Source organism: Moschus berezovskii, chromosome 13, assembly GCF_049115385.1.
Source record: "Moschus berezovskii isolate FMDL1 chromosome 13, NW_MosBer_1.0, whole genome shotgun sequence".
NCBI classification, from domain to species: domain Eukaryota; kingdom Metazoa; phylum Chordata; class Mammalia; order Artiodactyla; family Moschidae; genus Moschus; species Moschus berezovskii.
In genome coordinates this window covers 88,880,064-88,902,549 of record NC_142472.1, presented here as the reverse complement: position 1 = coordinate 88,902,549, position 22,486 = coordinate 88,880,064, and the positions used below count along the sequence as shown (strand labels likewise).

The 22,486-nt window shown below is 45.4% G+C and overlaps 1 pseudogene; it reads right to left on the bottom strand.

Annotated features, from left to right (window-relative positions):
* Nucleotides 1-22,486, bottom strand: part of LOC148775889 (uncharacterized) — a 165,895-nt pseudogene that overhangs the window by 142,613 nt on the left and 796 nt on the right.

Sequence of the window (22,486 nt, the reverse complement as noted above, 5' to 3'; positions counted from 1 at the left end):
TGTTGTGATCTCTCCCTTTTCATTTCTAACTTTATTGATTTGGCTTTTCTCCCTTTGTTTCTTGATGAGTCTGACTAGTGGTTTGTCAATTTTATTTACCCTCTCAAAGAACCAGCTTTTGGCTTTGTTGATTTTTGCTATGGTCTCCTTTGTTTCTTTTGCATTTATTTCCGTCTTAATTTTTAAGATTTCTTTCCTTCTACTAACCCTGGGGTTCTTCATTTCTTCCTTTTCTAGTTTATTTAGGTGTAGAGTTAGGTTATTTAGTTGGTTTTTTTCTTGTTTCTTGAGATATGACTGTATGTCTATGAACCTTCCCATTAGCACTGCTTTTACAGTGTCCCACAGGTTTTGGGTTGTTGTGTTTTCATTTTCATTCATTTCTATGTATATTTTGATTTCTTCTATGATTTGTTCGTTATTCAGCAGCGTGTTGTTCAGCCTCCATATGTTGGAATTTTTAATAGTTTTTCTCTGGTAACTGAGATCTAGTCTTACTGCATTGTGGTCAGAAAAGAAGCTTGGAATGATTTCAATTTTTTTTTAAATTTATCAAGGCTAGATTTATGGCCCATGATGTGATCTATCCTGGAGAAGGTTCCGTGTGCACTTGAGAAGAAGGTGAAATTCATTGTTTTGGGGTGAAATGTGCTATAGATAACTATTAGGTCTAACTGGTCTATTGTATCATTTAACGTTTGTGTTTCCTTGTTAATTTTCTGTTTAGTTGATCTATTCATAGGTGTGAGTGGGGTATTAAAGTCTCCCACTATTATTGCTTTATTGTTAATTTCCCCTTTCATACTTGTTAGCATCTGTCTTACATATTGCGGTGCTCCTATGTTGGGTGCATATATAATTATAATTGTTATATCTTCTTCTTGTAATGATCCTTTCATCATTATGTAGTGTCCTTCTTTGTCTCTTTTCACAGCCTTTGTCTTAAAGTCTATATTATCTGATATGATAATGCTACTCCTGCTTTCTTTTGGTCTTTATTTGTGAAATCAATCTTGAGAAAGAAGAATGGAACTGGGGGAATCAACCTGCCGGACTTCAGGCTCTACTACAAAGCCACAGTAATCAAGACAATATGGTACTGGCATAAAGACAGAATTATAGATCAATGGAACAAAATAGAAAGCCCAGAGATAAATCCATGCACCCATGGACACCTTACCTTTGACAAGGGAGGCAAGAATATTCAATGGAGAAAAGACAATCTCTTTAACAAGTGCTGCTGGGAAAACTGGTCAACCACTTGTAAAAGAATGAAACTAGAACACTCCTTGACACCATACAGAAAAATAAACTCAAAATGGATTAAAGATCTAAATGTAAGACCAGAAACTATAAAACTCCTAGAGGAGAACATAGGCAAAACACTCTCCGACATAAATCACAGCAGGATCCTCCATGACTCACCTTCAGAATATTGGAAATAAAAGCAAAAATAAACAAATTGGACCTAATTAAAATTAAAAGCTTCTGCACAGCAAAGGACACTATAAGCAAGGTGAAAAGACAGCCTTCAGAATGGGAGAAAATAATAGCAAATGAAGCAACTGATAAAGGATTAATCTCAAAAATATACAAGCAACTCCTGGAGTTCAATTCCAGAAAAATAAATGACTCAATCAAAAAATGGACCAAAGAACTAAACAGACATTTCTCCAAAGAAGACATACACATGGCTAACAAACACGTGAAAAGATGCTCAACATCACTCATAATCAGAGAAATGCAAATCAAAACCGCAATGAGGTACCATTTCACTCCTGTCAGAATGGCTGCTATCCAAACGTCTACAAGCAATAAATGCTGAAGAGGGTGTGGAGGGAGAAAAGGGAACCCTCTTACACTGTTGATGGGAATGCAAACTAGTACGACCACTATGGAGAACAGTGTGGAGATTCCTTAGAAAACTGGAAATAGAACTGCCATACGACCCAGCAATCGCACTCCTGGGTATACACACCGAGGAAACCAGAATTGAAAGAGACACATGTACTCCAATGTTCATCGCAGCACTGTTTATAATAGCCAGGACATTGAAGCAACCTAGAGGTCCATCTACAGACGAATGGATAAGAAAGCTGTGGTACATTTACACAATGGAGTATTACTCAGCAATTAAAAAGAATACATTTGAATCAGTTCTAATGAGGTGGATGAAACTGGAGCCTACTATACAGAGTGAAGTAAGCCAGAAAGAAAAACGCCAATACAGTATATTAACGCATATATATGGAATTTAGAAAGATGATAACGATAACCCTATATACGAGATAGCAAAAGAGACACAGATGTATAGAACAGTCTTTTGGACTCCGTGGGAGAGGGTGAAGGTGGGATGATTTGGGAGAATGGCATTGAAACATGTATATTATCATATGTGAAACGAATCGCCAGTCCAAGTTCGATGTATGATACAAGATGCTCGGGGCTGGTGTACTGGGATGAACCAGAGGGATGGGATAGGGAGGGAGGTGGGAAGGGGGTTGAAGATGGGGAACATATGTACACCCGGGGCAGAGTCATGTTAATGTATGGAAAACCAATACAATAGTGTAAAGTAATTAGCCTCCAATTAAAATAAATAACTAAAAATGTTTTAAATAATTTTTAAATGTTTCTATTTTAAATTTTCTTTTACTGTTTTTATTTTTTCCTCTTTTGTCCCTAATTGTCAGGCTGATACAGAAAATAGATCTATCTCTTGGATAAAATCAGTATTAGGAAGATTTTTGACCTTTATATTCAAAATATATTATTACAGAGAAAACTGGTTATACACTTTTTCCTGCTGATTTATGTACTTTGAACATATTATTTTGTTTGATCCAAGACAGTATAATGCAGAAATAAAGGTTAACACTATGTCTACTCAAAAAAATGAACAGATCTGGTAGCCATGGGTCAACATCCCACATATTGATTGCCCCTCTTTTCATGAGGCATGCATTCTCCAGCTGGCCTATTTCACTCTTTTAGATTACTGCCTGGACTCGATGGGCATTTGAGTTTGTGTGCCGTGTCCCTTGCTTTAATCCGTCACAACATGTCCACAGCTAATGACTGAAGTTGAGTATTGGCTCTCTCAAAGAGAGAGAGCTGTGTCCAGAAGTGAAAAATGGAGGGCAAGAAACTCCTGATGACATTGTTTGAGTCTCTGGATCAAGCTGGATCTGAAGCCGGGAGCTGCTTGCACTTTCCAGTTCCATGAACCATTATGTTTCCTTTTTGAGCAAGTTCATTTAAGCTAGATTTCTGCCACTTAAGCCAAAAATTAGTACCTCCAAAAATCAGACTAGACAAACTGCAGAGTGAATGTGGTCCCTCATATTATCGAAAGGACAGAGATGTGGCTTCACTTGGAGGTAACACATAAACAGGGGTGGGAAAAGCCACTTTCTCCAAAACTAATACTGGAGGGTTAACTTAGAAAGGGAAAAGGTTGTCTGGGAATTGGCAACGCTGAGACATTGCTCGGGCAAGTAGTGAGCCAGATTACACTGTAATGGTATAATCTGAGATGCAGTGGGATTGCCTGGGAGAAGAGGAGATGATTGCAAGGAACTTGCAGTCACGATAAGGAGCCTTGTCCTTCACCAGGGTCATGTGCCTGTCATCCTCCTAATTGGCACCTCAATTTAGGAGCCAGGAACACTGCTTTTACATGCTAGTACCTTTAGGAAATGATCACACAGGCTGCTGCTGTCCATTCCCACCATCCTGAGAGATGGAAAGTTTTGGAAAAGAGGAAGTGAGAGTATTATGGATTATGGGGAATTTCCTGGAGAGGCCAGGCTTGAAGTGGACACTTAAATGAGGGTTCCTAGAAACAGAAAGTCTTCAAGGGGCCTTCTGGCCCGTATCTGCCACAGTCCAGCTCTCATCCTGACTTCTGCAGACAAACTTCTCCCTCTACAGTGTTGCCTGTGGGGTATCAGTGTGATGTGCCCTACTCTTCAGTGGGGTCCAGAAATAGTCATCTGCTCAGAAGCCATCTGATGCCCCCAGAAGGCCATCCTAGCCTTTAGCTAAGGCCTCCTGGGGACAAGGAACTCCCAGGTGAAGGTCTGTCCTCCCAAGCAGCCACAGCCAGCTTCCCCAGCTCAGTCCAGCCAGCCTTTTCCAAGTCCTATCTGAGTCAATCCAGCTTGCCCTGCTTTGCACTAGGCTAGGAACCAAGATGACCTCTGATCTTGGGCATCCTTGTATTAAACCAAGATTCCAGTGAGAGGTTCTCTGCCCCTGGGAAACCTGATTAAACTTGGTGCAACCTGAATGCCACAGCCTTGCGGAAGTCCAGACTCCACACCTGAGATTTCCCTATATTCCTTTGGTCCATTTTCTCCCTCTCCAACTGCCCTCCCCAATGGGGAGTACCACACAGGTCCAGCAGCAGGTCCTGTCGTACTGAATGTCCTCCTTGGCAAACCAGTTGCTCTCCCAGCTCAAGAAAGAAGGCAGGTTCAGTGCCTCCTTGGAAGGAGGAAGGCATAAAGTAAGAGACAGCTGGAGAACCTGAAATGCTGCCCCTTCTACTCCAAGAGTTGCAGAAGAGTAGAAGGCGGGATCTCAGGGTGAACATCTATTTCTGTTTTATTGACTATGCCAAAGCCTTTGACTGTGTGGATCACAATAAACGGTGGAAAATTCTGAAAGAGATGGGAATACCAGACCACCTGACCTGCCTCTTGAGAAACCGGTATGCAGGTCAGAAAGCAACAGTTAGAACTGGACATGGAACAACATACTGGTTCCAAATAGGAAAATGAGTACGTCAAGGCTGTATATTGTCACCCTGCTTATTTAACTTCTATGCAGTGTACATCATGAGAAACGCTGGGCTGGAGGAAGCACAAGCTGGAATCAAGATTGCCGGGAGAAATATCAATAACCTCAGATATGCAGATGACACCACCCTTATGACAGAAAGTGAAGAGGAACTCAAAAGCCTCTTGATGAAAGTGAAAGAGGAGAGTGAAAAACTTGACTTGAATCTCAACATTCAGAAAACTAAGATCATGGCATCTGGTCCCATCACTTCATGGGAAATAGATGAGAAAACAGTGGAAAACAGTGTCAGACTTTATTATTTTGAGCTCCAAAATTACTGCAGATGCTGGTTGCAGCCATGAAACTAAAAGATGCCTACTCCTTGGAAGGAAAGTTATGACAAAACTAGATAGCATATTAAACAGCAGAGACATTACTTTGCCAACCAAGGTCTGTCTAGTCAAGGCTATGGTTTTTCCCGTGGTCATGTATGGATGTGAGAGTTGGGCTGTGAAGAAAGCTGATCGCCTAAGAATTGATGCTTTTGAACTATGGTGTTGGAGAAGACTTGAGAGTCGCTTGGACTGTAAGGAAATCCAACCAGTCCATTCGAGAGGAAATCAATCCTGTGTGTTCATTGGAAGGACTGATGCTGAAACTGAAACTCCAATACTTTGGCCACCTCATGCGACGAGTTGACTCACTGGAAAAGACTCTGATGCTGGGAGGGACTTGGGGCAGGAGGAGAAGGGGACAACAGAGAATGAGATGGCTGGATGGCATCACCGACTCTGTGGACATGAGTTTGAGTGTACTCTGGGAGTTGGTGATGGACAGGGAGGCCTGGTGTGCTGCAGTTCATGGGGTCACAAAGAGTCGGACAAGACTGAGCGACTGAACTGAACTGGGTGAACAAGTGGAGAGCATTTTGTCATACAATTCTCCCTTCAGACCAGAGGTTGGGGGGAAACTTGAATTCAGAGAAGCTTGTGTGCAGCCTTAGTCATTGTGGTGCATCCATGCAATGGGACACACCACCCAGCAAACCACTGATAGATGCAGTATGAATGGATTTCACAGACATGGTTTGGAGCAAAACAATCAGACTCATGAGGGTAAATACTTTTTCCCATTTATGTGAGATCAAGAACAGTCAAAACAATCATAGAAGAACTTCCCTGATGATTCAGTGGTTAAGACTTCACCTTCCAAGGCAGGGGGTGCAGGTCTGATCCCTGGTAGGGGGACCTAAGATCCCCCATGTCTTGAGGCTAGAAAACCAAAACAGAGACAATGTTGTAACAAATTCAAAAAAGAATTTTTAAAAATGATCCACTTCCAAAAAATCTATTTAAAAAACAGTCATAGATATCAAATAGTGGTTACTTTTAGGGGATTCACTGCAAAAAAAAAAAAAAAAATGTGAGGGAGGGAAGTCCCTGGTGGTCCAGTGGTTAGGACTATGCACTTCCACTCCCAGTGGCCAGGGTTCGATCCCTGTTCAAGGAATTAAGATTCCACAAGCCTTTTGGCATGGCGAAAAAAGAGAGCGAACAAGAGAGAAACTTCTGAGGAGCTGACAATGTTCTTTATCTGGGTCTGGGTGATGACTACACACACATATCCATGTGCCAAAATTCATCAAGCTGTAAGGGGCACACACTTAGCTCTATGCAAGCCGCACCTCAATAATTCCTTTTAAGTTTTTTATTTCGTTTTCTAGCTGTGCTGGTTCTTTGTCACTGCTAGGACTTTTCTTTAGCTGTGATGAGCAGAGGCCACTCTGTCGTTGCAGAGTGCAGGTTTCTCATTTCAGTGGCCTCTCGTGTTTCAGAGCACAGGCTACAGAACGCATGGACTTCAGTAGTTGTGGTTCCCAGGCCCTGGAGCACAAGCTCAGGATTTAGGGTGCACAGGCTTAGCGGCTCTGCAGCATGTGGGATCTTCCCGAACCAGGGACCGAAGCTGTGTCTCCTGTATTGACAGGCAGATTCCCCACCACTGAGCCACCAGGGAAGCCCTTCAATAATTTTTTTAATAGGGAGCTGGGGGAACGGTAAAGCAGAGATAGCAGTTCTGTACTATGCTCTTGGGAAATGCGTATCTACCAGGCGAAGGGCAGCTGGTATTGCAGAGGGAGCTGACATCACCAGACTGTCTGGCTCTACTCTACGGCTTCCGTAGCATATTCTAAACTGTAATCTACATGGCATTTTTTAATGGGAAACAGGGAATGGGGAGGAGATGGGGAAATGCTCCTGGCTGCAGAGGGGCATGACCCTCTTAAGGACTAACCCAGGCTACCAAATCCACACACATGCAAATGCAGGACACATTGCTCTAGGAGTGAACAGGGGAAAGGGAGCACTGTTGGAAGACAGACTGTCACATTTTACTCCCTGTCAGGATATTTAGGAATATTGTCCTATTTCTGTCCCCTCTTCCCTTCCCTGAGGGCTCCTGCCGCCCTTTCAGGGGAGAGTTGATGCAGGACAGAGAGCAAAACTGGAGGTCTCTGGCTTGTGTTCTAAAAGTCGACACCCTCTGCACAAAGAATAAAAGAAGATTCAAAGTGCATTTCCTTCATGTCTTCACCAGAATTATTAAAGAGGGAGGATTTCTTCCAGGACAAAAAAAAAAAGAGAGTTCTGCTGAGAGTCCAGGGTTAGTAGGTGCAAAATATTACCTTTAGAATAGAAAAACAGGGACTTCCCTGGTGATCCAGTGGTTAAGATTTCCACTGCAGGGAGCGAGTGTTCTATCCCCAGTCAGGGAACGGAGATCCCATATGCCCTGTGGCACAGCCAAAGAGAATAGAATGGATAACAACAAGGTCCTACTGGATAGCACAGGGAACTTTATCCAATCTCCTGGAATAAACCTTAAAGGAAACATTTATGCATGTGTATAACAGAGTCACTTTGCTGTTCAGCAGAAATTAACACAATACTTTAAATCAACTGCACCTCAATTAAAAAAAAGAAAAGAAAGAAAGATAATGAAACACTCATTTAGAAGAAAAAAAAAAAGTTGGGGGTGGAATTCCCTGCTGACCTGGTGGTTAGGATTGGGGACTTTCATTGCTAGGGCCCCGGGTTTGACCTGATCAGGGAACTAAGATCCTGCACTTCAGCATGGCCAAGAAAAGAAAGAGAGGGAGTCTTGGTTTGGGCTGGAGGGAGGCAGGTGCAACCTCGCATCCCAGCACCTCTGCTGGGAAGCAGGTGTCAAGACAGATAAACAAGAGCATTGCTCAGCACCTGACTTTACGAAGGTTAGGTCATAACCTGCTGCAGAAGCTGCCCGACGGCACGCTCTGAGGGGAAACGAAGCCCACAACAGGATGTACAGACATTTTCTAATTTTCCCTGTCATGTCTTCTTAGACACACCCATCATTTAAAAGTGGACATTTAATTTCAAAATATATGTTTTTTTTAAGTATCGTTGATATTAATTTTCCATTTTGACATTAATTTCTCATTTAAGCACTTTCTTCTCTGCAATCAGCCTCTGTGTTTCTTCAGTCTTTCAACTTTATTGAGGCTTTCAAAGGCTAAGTCAAAGATCTCTCATGGTAAACATCACACTGTACTTGAAAACATGTGAGTTATTTTCAAATATCTTTTGATATTGATTTCTAACATAATTCTGCAGTGATAAGAGGACAGACTCCACGGTTTCTGTACCTGCAGACCATGAAATTTTTACACCTGGTTTTATGTCCCTGTATATGTGCCAGTGTCTCCTGGCTTATAGACTACAGGGACTTGAATAGAATTTGTATTCTGATATTGTGTGAAAATTGTATAAATCTTAACTATGTGAATTAGTTCATAGTGCTTCTCAGGTCTACCATATCCTTCTACTTTTCTATCTTTTCATTCTATTAATTTTTGAGAGTTTGACATTGAAACTCCAACTTAAAAAGAAATCTTAATTTATCTACTTAAAAAATAATTGTAATATATAGTGGAACTATATGTAACCTTGTTCTGTACTTTCCAAGACTGCTGTAAATGCGTTATCAAAGTTTCATAATTTAAACTTAAAAATAAATACACAAACTGTAATGTATAGTGGAATTGTATGTAACCTTGCTCTGTGTTTTTCAAGCCTCCTGTAAATGTGTTATCATACTTTCATAATTTATAGAGGAAAAAAGAGAAGACCACAACAAGATGAGACACTCTGGGCCTCAGATAAGCAGACCCCTCAGTTGCTTGTCTCAGGAAGAACTTGAATGACCCGGATTCTCACCTCTTCCCATGCACTGAAAGTCACTGACACCTTTCACCTGAGGAAGCTGTGTTCCGTGACTAGTGGTGCCCTTTCACCAAGGTGTTTGCTTGACTTGTCATAACCCTCAGCCAATAGTCGCACACACCCTGGCTCCCCCCATACACTTCCTTAGAGCAACTCTGCAGAGCGACTGAGAGTCTGGCTTCCGGGCTGCAGTCCTCAGTCAGTCCCTGAAGGAAACCTGAAGCCACAGCTCACACACTGTGTCTTTTTCTTTAAGCCGACACAGGGGAGACCCCAAAGAAGAAGGGCTGTGAAGAACATTCAGACAGAAGGCCCAAGTCCTGGGGAAGGTCTCTGTGTCCTCAAGCGAACCCCCAGACTATCGGAACACCACCACACCCCCCAGTCCACACTAACCCCAGGGAGGAAGGCTCAGCAGTAACTGGTGGTGACAGGTCACCAAATGGGGGCCCCAATGCCTGGAACACCCCCCAGAAAGGTGGCATCAGAGCTTCTCACCAGGCCAGCAACAGGGCAGGATAAAAATACATTTCAGACCAGGATATAGTGGTAAAGTTCTCTTTCCTATAAACCTGAGTCTATAACTTACATTCCAGACACAGCTCTAGGTGCTTCTGCATTACTTGGATCCGTTTTAATGATCTGAATGCTTTCTGTGTTTGCGTTTTCCTTGCATCCCCTTCATTCTTGTTACCCTGTGTCTCCAGCATGGAGACCTACAAGGGAGGAGTCCGCTGGAGGTGCTCCCACCCTGGCTTCCCTGAGGCATTTGTCTGCCCACAGATGCCCTTGCCCCTTCATCCTGAGGGTGGACCACAGTGGGAACGTTAGCTGTCTCCCTCCTGGGCTCACAGAGCAGCCTGAGGCTCCTGGCTGCATAACTGACGGGGTGCTTCCCCCACCTCCTTTCTTGCCTTACTACAAAGCAGAGTCCCTGCCAGGACCACCATCCTACCCTCACTCCCCAGGGGAGAGGAGGGTGAAGGGAAGGGCCCAAGCTCAGAAAACCCCCCACTGCCTAGCCAGCCCTGGCCTCGCTCATTCTTGTCTGCTTATATCTCACAATGGCTGGGGAACCGTCCTCCCAATCCTGCCTGGGAGCCTGAAATAGAAATTCTGAGTCATGAGCATGAGTCCTCCTCAGCTCTTCCTAAGAAGCCTCCATTCTCAAACCCACTTGTGACCCACAACCCTGTCACAGCCCAGCTCCAAGAAGCAAGGAGTGGGGCAGTTGGAAATGAAAAGGAAAATCACACTCAGTGACCATCTTGTTCTGTGTCAGGTACCTTACAGTTCAGTTCAGTTGCTCAGTCATGTCCGACTCTTTGCGACCTCATGGACTGCAACACACCAGGCCTCCCTGTCCATCACCAACTCCCGAAGTTTACTCAAACTCATGTCCATCTAGTTAGTGATGTCATCTAACCATCTCATCCTCTGTCGTCGCCTTCTCCTCCTGTCTTCAATCTTTCCCAGCATCAAGGTCTTTTCCAATGAGTCAGTTCTTTCCATCAGGTGGCTAAAGTATTGGAGTTTCAGCTTCAGAATCAGTTCCTCCAATGAATATTCAGGACTGATTTCCTTTATGATTGACTGCTTTGATTTCCTTGCAGTCCAAGAGACTCTCAAGAGTCTTCTCCAACACCACAGTTCAAAAGCATCAATTCTTCTGACGCTTAGCATCCTTTATGTCTCTTAATCCTAATATCTACCCTGCAGGGCAGGGATTTTAGCCATAGGGCATACGAGAAAACGATGGAGAAATCAGAATTCAAGCAACTTGCTCCAACACACCCAGCTAGTCAGTGACCAAGCCAAAATTCAAATCTATGTCTGTCTGATGCCAAGGCTCCCAGAGGGACTGATCAATGCCTGTCTCTATGGGCCATAGTCATAGCATCTACATGCCCAGCTCAATGTCCACGCCTACTAGCTGAGGAAGGTCCTGTGCCCCCACTGTTTCTCCATCTCCAAGGCCACATCAGAGAAATCTTTCTGGTCCAGCTCATCCTTTTAATCCAGGCCCCACAACCACTGGCTGGCCGTCTACAGCAAGCCGCTGCCTCCCTGCTCCAGGGCCCACCCCCAGCAAGATGGGAATGCTGGGGAAGTCATCCTGAAGAGCCCTTGATCAATGATAGACCCATGCTGGTGGGCAAATCATTCAGCTTCTCCCTCCACACCATGTCCCAGAGTCCTCAAAGAGGACTTTGAGTCCAAAGTGCCCCATTATGATTGTTTGCTGTTGTTTAATTGCTCAGTCATGTCCAACTCTGTGTGACCCCGTGGATGGTAGCCCACCAGGCTCCTCTGTCCATGGGATTCTCCAGGCAAGAACACTGGAGTGGGTTTCCATTTCCTTCTCCAGGGGATCTTCCCAACTCAGGGATCGAACCTATAGTCTCTTGCCTTGGCAGGCAGATTCTTTACTGCTGAGCTACCAGGGAAGCCCATTTACAATAGCAATCTGCTCAGTAAAGAAACCTGCAGGGGCATTCTTACTTTTTATGCTCCATTTCTTTGTGTCCCTCCTGGAAATTCCTGGAATCATCTCCCAGGGAAGTTGTTGTTGCTCAGTAGCCAAGTCACATCCAACTCTTCCAAACCTCATGGACTGCAGCACGCCAGGCTCGAAGAAGTGTGTGAGAATGAAAAGTCAAGGACGACGACTCCCAGGTTGTTGGCCTGACCAGGAGAGTTTCATCATCTTAGCTTAAGCAGCTACTTATCTGGAGCACCTGCCTTACACATTAAGCTGGGCCCATGACATGAAACATGCTGATCAACTATCCCAGCCCCAGCGTGTCCTGCACAGGATCAGCCCCATGTTACCAATAAGGAAACAGGCTTGATTAAGTTCACCCCTTTGCCCAGGGTCAAACAGCTAGTAAGTGGTGGAACTGGCTTTCAAGGAGCTGAGGGAAGTAGCAAGTTCACACTGCTTTGGCCTGGACCCAAAACCTGGGATCTTGACGATCCCTAATTACCAGGAGTCAGATCCTCACTCCTAACAGGAAAGTTCCCCTTTCCTCCCAATAGAGATTCTTTTTTCTTTTTTTATGATAAGCATTTGATGTTTATTGTAAGTGTGCTTTATGCCTTTTTTTTTCTCTTCTCATTTTTAATTCTTTTATTGGAGTATAGATGCTTTACAATGTTGAGTCATTTTCTGCTATACAGCAAAGTGCATCAGCTGGACACACATATCCCTTTCCTCGTAAACCTGCCTCCCAGCACCCCCATCTCATCCCTCCAGCTCATCAGCACTGAGGTGAGCTCCCTGTGCAATACAGCAGCTTCCCTCTCGCTATCTATTGTACACATGGGAGTGTGCATATGCTGATCCGAATCTCTCTCAATTCGTCTCATCCTCCCCGTCGCCCTGTGTCCACATGTCTGTTCTACTTTTGGGATTCTGAATGATGCTTCCACTCACCTTATCACTGGTGGAAAAATGGAGGCAAGAGAGAACGAAAAGAGAGAGAGAGACCAAAAGTACAAAGGGGAGGCGAGAATAAGCAAGACCATATCGGCTGGTCTGTACTGAGTGCTTCAGTTCAGTTCAGTCGCTCAGTCGTGTCCGACTCTGCGACCCCATGAATCACAGCACGCCAGGCCTCCCTGTCCATCACCAACTCCCAGAGTTCACACAAACTCATGTCCATCTGTGCTAAATCCTATTCAATCCTTTATGTTATCTCAGAGAATCTTGCCAAAGCCATAGGGGAATAATTGTTTAAAATTATTCCCTATTTAACAGAAAGGGGGAAAGGACAAGTTCAACAGAACAGTAAAGAGAAAATCTACCCACCTGATGTCCTGATGGCCTGGGTCTAGCCCCATTGGCCTGTGACTCAACCTCCATACTTTCCATTTCTTTTCTTTTCTTTCTTTCTAATTTTTTAACAAAACCATTCCACATCCTACTCTCTGAGCCTTTCCTACCTGGTCCCTGGGAGGGAAATTAAGCCTCATAAAGAGGACTGAAGGCGACTTCCCTGGTAGTTCACTGGCTGAGACTCCACACTCCTAATGCAGGGGGCCCAGATTTAATCCCAAGTCAGGGAACTAGACCCCACACACTACAGCAAAGATCGAAGATTCCATGTGCCCCAAATAAGACTTGGCCCAGTCACATAAATAAAAAGTCTTGTTGTTTTCTTTTTTTTTTGTTTTAAAGAGACTGAAGCTACAAGTCACAGGACAGCTAAATGACAGAAAAGGGAGGGTCCCTTGTGCTCTCAGCCGCACCAGCAGGGCTTTGCAGAGACAGATGCTCTGAGTATCTGCAGCACTGAGGCCGGAGAGCAGCCTGTGTGTCTGCAACCCAAGAGGGTGGTTTTGTGGCTGGAGAGTGTTGCTCATCTGCAACAGCGGGGTGATCCTTTACCGTGCATCATGCGGCAGTGTCAAAAACGGACATGTCACCACTTAGCTACACCCCCAAAGACGGATGTTCTCTTTGTTCTCGGGAACTGATCCCACACTGGATACCATCCTCAAGGATGGATGATGGGAAACCCTCTCCAAGAGGGCCTGGGATGCAAGGGGCACTGAAGTGGCCTGGAGGCTCTAGCTGGGGGTGAGGGTTGTGACTCTCACCCTGTGGGTTCCGGTTTCTGCCTGAGGAGGTGTCACCTCACCTTGCTCTGAGCTCCGGGGACTCACAGTCCACTCACTGGGCATAGTGGCCAGAGCCTCTGGTCCCTCACTTGCAGCCTCTGCCCCACCCCACTCTCCTCGACCTGAGTCTCAGCATGTCCTCCCTCCTTTTTAATCCACCCACCTGGCAGGTCCTGCTCTGAGGTCATCTGGAGCCTCACCAAAATATCCCCAAAACTGGTTCTCTCTGGCATCTCAGGGTCTGCAAGCTGTCAGGAAGCTCAGCCCATCCACATGCCCTCGTGAGAACCGAAGGCTGGGGCTGGGTCCTGCCACCTCTCCTCTCCAGTTCCCAGCTCCCACTGAATTCTCTTTTCCTTCACACGCAGGGCCCTCATCTCCCCAAAGTAACCCCTCTGTGAGTTATTGGGTGTGGGGCTTCCCAGGTGGCTCAGAGGTTAAAGAGTCTTCCTCCAATGCAGGAGACCCGGGTTCGATCCCTGGATCGGGAAGATCCCCTGGAGAAGGAAATGGTAACCCACTCCAGTATTCTTGCCTGGAGAATCCCATGGACGGAGAAGCCTGGTAGGCTACAGTCCACGGGGTCACAAAGAGTCAGACACAACTGAGTGACTGAACGAAATGGAACGGAATGGAACAGATGTTTACTGGAAATTTGGGAATAAGATAGGTTCTGAATGTAGCACAGAATAATTTGGGTGAGAACTTAAAATTAGGTATTAGGGACTTCCCTGGTACTCCAGTGGCTAGGACTCTGTGCTCCCAATACAGGGTTTCTGATCCCGGTTCAATCCCTGGTCAGGGAACTAGATTCCACATGCCACAACTAAGAGTTCATATGCTGCAACTAAGAGTTTCATTGCAGCAACTACAGATCCCATATGCTGCAATAAAGATTGAAGAGCCTGCGTGCTGTAACTAAGACTCAGCACAGCCAAATAAATAAATTTAAAAATAAATAAATAATAAAATGAGATATTAGCTGTAAAAATCTCTGCTTTAAAAATCCACTGGCCAGAGACTTCTCTGGGAGTCCACCGGTTAAGAATCTGCCTGCCAATGTAGGGAACATGTCTTTGATCCCTGGTTCCAGAAGACATCACGTGCCACGGGCAACTAAACACCATGGGGCAACTAAGCTCCAACTACTGAAGCCCCGCACTGCAAGAGTTGCCCCTGGTCACCTCAGCTAGAGAAAGCCCGGGTACAGCAATAAAGACCCAACACAGCCAAAGATATATAAATAGCTAACTAGATAGATAAATTTATTTTTAACATCCACTGGCCATTTCCTGACAGAAAAAAAATTAATCTCTTCCTGGCCTGACTTTATTCCCCAGACCTGGGACCCTTGGGCATCTCCCTTCTTCTCCCTCACGACTCCACACCAGCTCTCACACTGACCATGAAAAACTCTCGAACCTGTTTCTTTCTTTTGCAGAAAAATTAGCCCTCTCTAGACAACAGAGGAAGGGTGGGGTAAGTCAGGGAGTCTCCCCTTTTTAATCAGACATGCCCATTATGCACCTTTTCCCCAAACCCAAAAGTAATTCCCTCCCTAAGAAGATTTTCCCTCATTTTAGACCAATCAGATCAGCTTTAACCAGTTCTCCTGAGACAACATTTTTGTACTGCCTCACACATTTCTGTGCATCCTCACAGTGAAAAGTAGGCAGCATTATTATCCCCATTTCACAGACAAGGAAACTGAGGCTCTGAAAATTAAAGAACACAGCCAATGAGTGAATCAACATCCAGGCAAGAACTCCAACCCAGGTGGGCCTTACTCGAAACTCTGTGCCCTCCACCACTGTCCCCGCCTTGAAGGCATGGATGTTCCTGTAGCTGGGAGGAAAAGCCCATTTGTAAAACAATTCCCAAGTGGCAGGAAAGGCCAGTGTGCTGCAGAGACACGTGTGGAGCCAGGAAATAAGAACCTCTGATGCCGAGGTCATGCCAGCCTCACAGAGCAGCTTCCAGCACTCCTGCTTCTTCCTGAGTCAGGCTCTTCCTTGACCAGAGTCACCACCATGAACACTAGGGCAAGTTCCGTCCTGCAAACAGTCACCTTGGGGCCGACCACACTATCTCCAGACGTCAGAGCTACAGAGAGGTGGCTGCAGACTTGAGGTTCTCCCAGACTACTTAATCACTGAGCATTCCTGGCAGGCAGGCACCATGCCCTTTCACCTCTACCCAGCAAGGGGCCAAACTCAGGGGGCCCTCAATTCCAACCACCACTGTTTCTTCCCTCCTTCGTGAGAAGAGGCCACCCTGACTTCAGTGACCATGGGCGCAGCTGCAGCTATTCACAGAGCAGCTGCTGTGTGCCAGGCACTGTACACAATGACCTCCTCTCGTCTTTCCAGTCCCAGGACTCAGTAGCAGTCAGCCCATTTTACAGATGAGCAGACCATCTCGCAAGATCACAGCAGTTTCTTGAACTTTCACAGCTTTGGCAGCAGAAGCTGGAATTGGAAACTAAGCTTGTGCAACTGCAAAGCCGGTGCAGTTTCCACTACACAACACCCTCTATCGGAGGAGATAGTAATCCGTCCCTCCTTTCCCAGGGTTCAGACATCATTCTTCTTCTAGGGGAAGGCACAGAAGGCTGTGTTTTTGGGGCCAAAGCATGATTCCAAAAGCCAACGCAACTGGTGGGACGAGGGATTGGGTGAAAGACTGCAGCAAGGATGAGCCTCTGGGTGAGTTGTCCCACCCCCGTGAGACCTGGGTCCCTCATTGGATTTAGAGATCAAAGAGACTCTAAGACCGAGCCTAAAATGCCAAGGGACTCCTGGGCACTTCCTGCCAGATGACTGTTTATAAACTGACAGAAAATGCACATGATACTAAATTCTGAAGATACAAAAATATCATCCCTCTGGTGGGGAGGAATAAGTTGGGAGTTTAGGATTGACATATACACACTATTACATTTAAAATAGATAATCAACAGGGAACTCCGCTCTATATTCTGTAATAACCTAAATGGGAAAAGATTTTGAAAAAGAACAGATACATGTATATGTTTAACTGAATCACTTTCTTGAACACATGAAACACAGCATCGTTAATCAACTGTTGTTGTTCAGTCGCTAAGTCATGTCCTTCCCTTTGCGACTGCAGCACAGTAGGCTTCTCTGTCCTTCACTCTCTCCTGGAGCTTGCTCAAACTCATGTCCATTGATGCCATCCAACCATCTCATCCTCTGTCATCCCCTTCTCCTCCTGCCTTCAATCTTTCCCAGCATCAGGGTCTTTTCCAATGAGTCAGTTCTTCGCATCTGGTGGCCAAAGGATTGGAGCTTCAGCTTCAGCGTCAGTCCTTCCAGTGAATATTCAGGGCTGCTTTTCGTTAGGGTTGACTAGTTTGATTTCCTTGCAATCCAAGGGACTCTCAAGAGTCTTCTCCAACACCACAGTTCAAAAGCATCAATTCTTAGGCATTCAGCCTTCTTTATGGTACAACTCTCAAATCCATAAACAACTACTGGAGAAACCATCGCTTTGACTATACAGATGTTTGTCAGCAAAGTGGTACCCCAATATAAAATTAAAATTTTAGAAAAAAAATCAAGCAAGTTTGGTGAAGGAGTCATGTAAAAAAGGTAATTTTTTTTTACCAGAAACTGAAAATAAATTCTATAATAATTTTGAATGGTTTTACCGTTTAAAATGATACATGTTGGGGCTTCCCTGGTGCTCCAGTGGTTAATACTCAGTGTTTCCAATGCCAGGAGGCTGGGTTCAACCTGTGGTCAGGGAGTTAAGAGCCCACATGCTGTGCAGTGTTTCCAAAAAGTAAAATAATAATAATAACACATTAAAAAAGAAGGACTCATATCAATGTTTCAAAGTGTACTTTTGTCCTAAATAAACTCACCTTTTTCTTTTGGGCTCTGCCATGCAGTATGTAGGGTCTTAGTTTCCCTACCATGGATTGAACCCCGTACCCCTTGCATTAAGAGCTTGAAGTCTTTACCACTGGACTGCCAGGGAAGTCCCTAAACTCATGTTTTAAGTGTCTGAAAGCTTAAAAAAAAAAAAGCACTGCCCCTCTTACCCATGCCCCCAGGCCTCCTTTGCATTGCCTTTCTGATAGGAAGGGACGGTAAGTATTACTAGTTTCTCACGAACCTCCAGAAGAGAATCTGTACATATACAAGCATGGATGAGATTTCTTTTGTCACACACATGAAGCACACTTCAAAAGCTACTCTGTTTCTTGCCTCTTGTATCTTGGAGATCATTTCATAACTGCACATAAAGACCTTCATCATTCTTTTTAGTAGCTTCCTAAAATTCCATTATATGGAAGCACCAGATTAATCAGCCCCTTGCATGCTCAGGCCCTTCAGTTATTTTCAACTCTTTGCAACCCTTTGGACTGTAGCCCACCAGGCTCTTCTGTCCATGGAATTCTCCAGGCAAGAATACCGGAGTGGATTGCCATGCCCTCTTCCAGAGGTTCTTGTTGACCCAGGAATCTAACAAACATCTCCTGCAGCTCCTGCATGTCAATAGGCACATTCTTTACCACTGAGTCATGGGGGAAGCCCAAGTCAGCCCCTTCCTGATGGAGGCTGTCTGCAGCGTTCATTGTTACAGACCATGACTATTTTATAGATATTAGTTTGTGCACGTGTGCATACGAATGTAAGATCAATTCCTAGATGTAGAATTGCTAGTGCTTATTAAATACAATATGCGCTTTGAAAATTTGAATGAATTTTGCCAAGCAACCCTCTAGAGAGGTGGCAGTGTGTGTAGACCACCAGCAATGAAAGGCAGCGCAGAGAGTGCTTTCCATATGAGGAATGACCTTTAGCTGCAAGAGATGAGCTGGGGGCTTGTGCCTGGACAGACATTCATCCTAGGACAAGTGACAAAGATTAAGCAACACCACCAAGAGGCAAGCCACCCATTTTACAGATGACAAAACAGTCACTGGGAATTGACAAACTTCACCCAGGGTCATGGCCTGGGTCCTGTAAGCATGGGGCAATTTCCAGACAATATCTGTTTCACCCTCTGATCTCAGCTCTGATCTCTTGTGCTGACTTAGCAAAAACTTGGAGAACCAGCTCCTTTCTACTGTGAACTGAAAGCTGAGCCACCAGCATATTTCAGGGCTTTCTGAGTCACTGTATTCACTTCTACAAGAAACCGGGATCTGCTCACACACACACACACACGCACACTCACCCAGGGACTGTTTCCAACCAGCATGGGGCCCACAGAGCCCTGACCATTCACAGATCCAAGGTGAGCAGCAGTGATTATCCTGGACATTCATCCACCAGTCTAAAGAACCAAAAATCTCAACAGACCCTCTCCGTGGTGACCACTCGGTGGAGGGCAGTGAGGACTGGAAAGAAGTGAGAGGGACACATAAGCCAGGAGTGTTCTCATTAGCCATTCTGGAGACAGAAATAAGCACGGCAAAAATAGTTCTCTGTCTTTGTACTTGGAAAATACCTCACACCCACTAACTCGCCCCACTTCACAGAACTTCTCTGAGTTATACCGGGCAGGGATTCTTATATTCACAGTCCCCGTTTGAGAGCTGTTAAAAAGGAACTATGACTTCCTTACTGCTAGAGAGGTAAAGAGACTAGAGGCAAAGCCTAGGATTCAGAAGTTAAATCCTGGCCACATCCTGTTGTGCACATGTGGTGAGCAATCTCCTGCAATATATGTCCACAAAAGCCATCCCTTGTCTGCCTGCATGCACAAGCGAGTCACTCTGTCCCTAGAAATGTTGTTAGAGGCCCTCCAGTGCGTGGTTAGACATGAATTCCTTTCTCTGGGTCCTCATCTTTGTTTCAGCTCCATAAATATATCCTTTGTATGTAAATCCAAGAAGACTCTTGGGATATTTCCGAGGGATAAGTTTGCACACTATCAAGTGCCTGGTATGGCCTCTGGAACAAGAAAGTGAAAGTGAAGTCTCTCAGTCGTGTCTTACTCTTTGCGACCCCATGGACTGTAGCCTACCAGGCTCCTCAGTCAGTGGAATTTTCCAGGCAAGAGTACTGGAGTGGGTTGTCATTTCCTTTTCCAGGGGATCTTCCCAACCCAGGGATTGAACATGGGTCTCCCGCATTGCAGGCAGACACTTTACCGTCTGAGCCAGCAGTGCTGAATAAAAACTGTGTTTCTTCAGGGACTTCCCTGGTGATCCTGTGGTTAAGACCCCACTGTTCCAATGAAGAGGGCACAGGTTCCATCCCTGGTCAGGGAACTAGGATCCTACATGCCACACAGACCAAAAAAAAAAAAAAGCTTTTTCAGTGTGTTTCTTCTGCTATTTTTAAAATAGGTAACCACCAAGGACCTACTGCTCTAGCACAGGGAACTCTGCTCACTGTTTTGCGGCAGCCTGGATGGGAGGCGAGTTTGAGGGAGAAGGGATACATGTATATGTATGCCTAGTCCCTTCACCATTCACCAGAAACTGTTACAACATTGTTAATCAGCTATACCCCAATACAAAATAAAAGGTTTTGGCTTTTTTTTTTTAAGTGTGTTTCTTGGTTGGCCCAAAGTATAGATAGATAAATGGACAGATGGAGAGATGAATGGGTGGATGGTTGGGCGGAGTATAGGTTTAATATGTTTCTGTGTTTTTTAACTTCCTTACACAGTATCCATTTTCCTTCCAAATATCATCTTGATATCCTTCTGTGGACTTATTTCTCCTCCAGGGTATACAGTCTCAGTGGTACTGCGAATCCCAGAGTTCTATCCTCTCCCAGAGAAGAAGCAAGCAAATGACACCAGCTTGGCTGTTTACCCTCCCTCCCCTAGGACTATGAATCTTTAATAGATTGAGACGTGGATAGGAAACATGGCTGGGGTATATTTGTTTCAACAGTGGTACCCTGATGAGAGCATCCAGTAGCACTGCCACTCAGATGCTATGGTTTCTCATTTGCCCTTTTTTCCTAGTCAGGTTCTCCAATGCTCTGTCCACTCTGTGAACTACTCAGCATCATCCCCAGTACAATACCCTCCTGCTTAAGTTGTTTTCTACATTAATAAACAAAGAATTCTATTTTTTATTATTTTATTTATTTTTGCCTGTGCTGGATTTTCATTGCCGTGAGGGCTTTTTTTCTCTAGTAGCACAGGCGGGGACTGCCCTCAAGGTGCAGTGCACAGGCTTCTCATTGCAGTGGCTTCTCTTGTTTTGGAGCACGGGTTCTAGGGTGTGCGGGCTTCAATAGTTGTGGCACGTGGGCTCAGTAGTTGTGGCTCCTGGGCTCAGAAGTTGTACCTGTAGGGCACAGGCTCAGTAGTGGTGGCGCAAAGGCTTAGTAGTCACATAGCATGTGAGATCTTCCTGGACCAGGGATCGAATCCGTGTTTCCTGCATTAGCAGGTGGATTCTTAACCACTGAGCCACCAGGGAGGCCACGAAGAATTTTACATGTCACAGATGTAGAAATGAATAGAAAGGTGGCAGGGGGAGGGCTGCGGGGGGTGGAGAAAGGGAAGGAGTGAAGGAGAGAGTGAAGTGAAAGGACCGGCCAGTACTGCCCAGGCAAGGACTTCATGAGCTAGGGAGTAAGGTGAGTCCCAGGACTTGGTGAGTCACTTCCCTTGGACGGGAAGGAAGGAGAGATGATAAGATAACCCCTCAGCCTTAGCTGCAGGATAAGTGATGTGAATCAATTTTAGGGGCAATAGCACACTTACCCCCAACTCTCCTCCGGAATACCACAAATCCTCTAGTTTTGTATCTTTCAACTGAGAACAGCCTCAGGAACAATACTATCAAACCTCCACTTCCTAGATGAGGAAATGGAGGGCCTCAAAGGGCAGAGGTCTGCCACCATCTCACAAAGAGGACTGGAGCTGAACTGGGGCCAGAGCCTAGATCTAAATCCCTGTCCCCCCTCTCTTGTCACTGCCCAGAGCTGCCTCTGTCAGGAGTGACTAAGGTGCAGAATTTCCAAATCCCATTTTGAGAAAATTCCCCAAGGTGATTTCCTCACAAATGCCTCAGGAGGTCCTAAGGTCCCTGTCTCTGTGGCCTGAACATTCTGCGGCCAGGGGTGAGTTGGGGGCAGGTTGGAAAAGAAACAGGAGACTGCAGACCCCCAGCCCCAGGCATGGCTGCAATAGGCAAGAGGTCAAGGGGTGTCCCTGAACCAGCTCTTAAAAGGGAGCAGAATCCAGACTGCAGTCACAGAGCCCTGTGAGATTCTGAAACTTGTGTTACTTCCTTTGTCAGTCTGTCTGTGAAACTTTGAAAAAGGGGTCTGTGTGCTGGCCTGAAGGGCCAGCCAGCAAAGGGAAAGTGGGGACCAGGTCTCACCCAGTGGCCAGGCTCAGAGGACGAGAAATCCAGGGCCTGAGTCTCTGAAATCTGCCACACAGAAGGCAGGAAAGTTCAAGGCAGGCCTGAGTCATTACCGGGTTTTGTGTGCTTTCTGCCTAATAACGAAATAACGCCTGAAAGATCTAGCAATGCCTAAAATATCCAGCACAGTGCTGAACAGCTAGTGAAAAATCACCGTCAATTTCCCTCGCCTGCCCCCATGTCTCCTGACGCTGAGTTGAGCTGAATACCTCTCCTGGGCGGGGGTAGGGTGGGGGGCCGGGTATCATAAGGGAGGAAACTCTGGGGCCTGACATTTGGGAGAACAGAGAGAAGGCATTGCTTTCTTTGTGTGCTGGTTCCAGGATTGGGGATGGGCGGTCAACTGGTCGCCTTCTTTCATCTTCTGGGTTGTCCCAGGAGCTAGGAGTTTCTGGCCTGTTCCTAGAAAGGAAATCGAAGTGTGGACCAGTTAATAATTTGA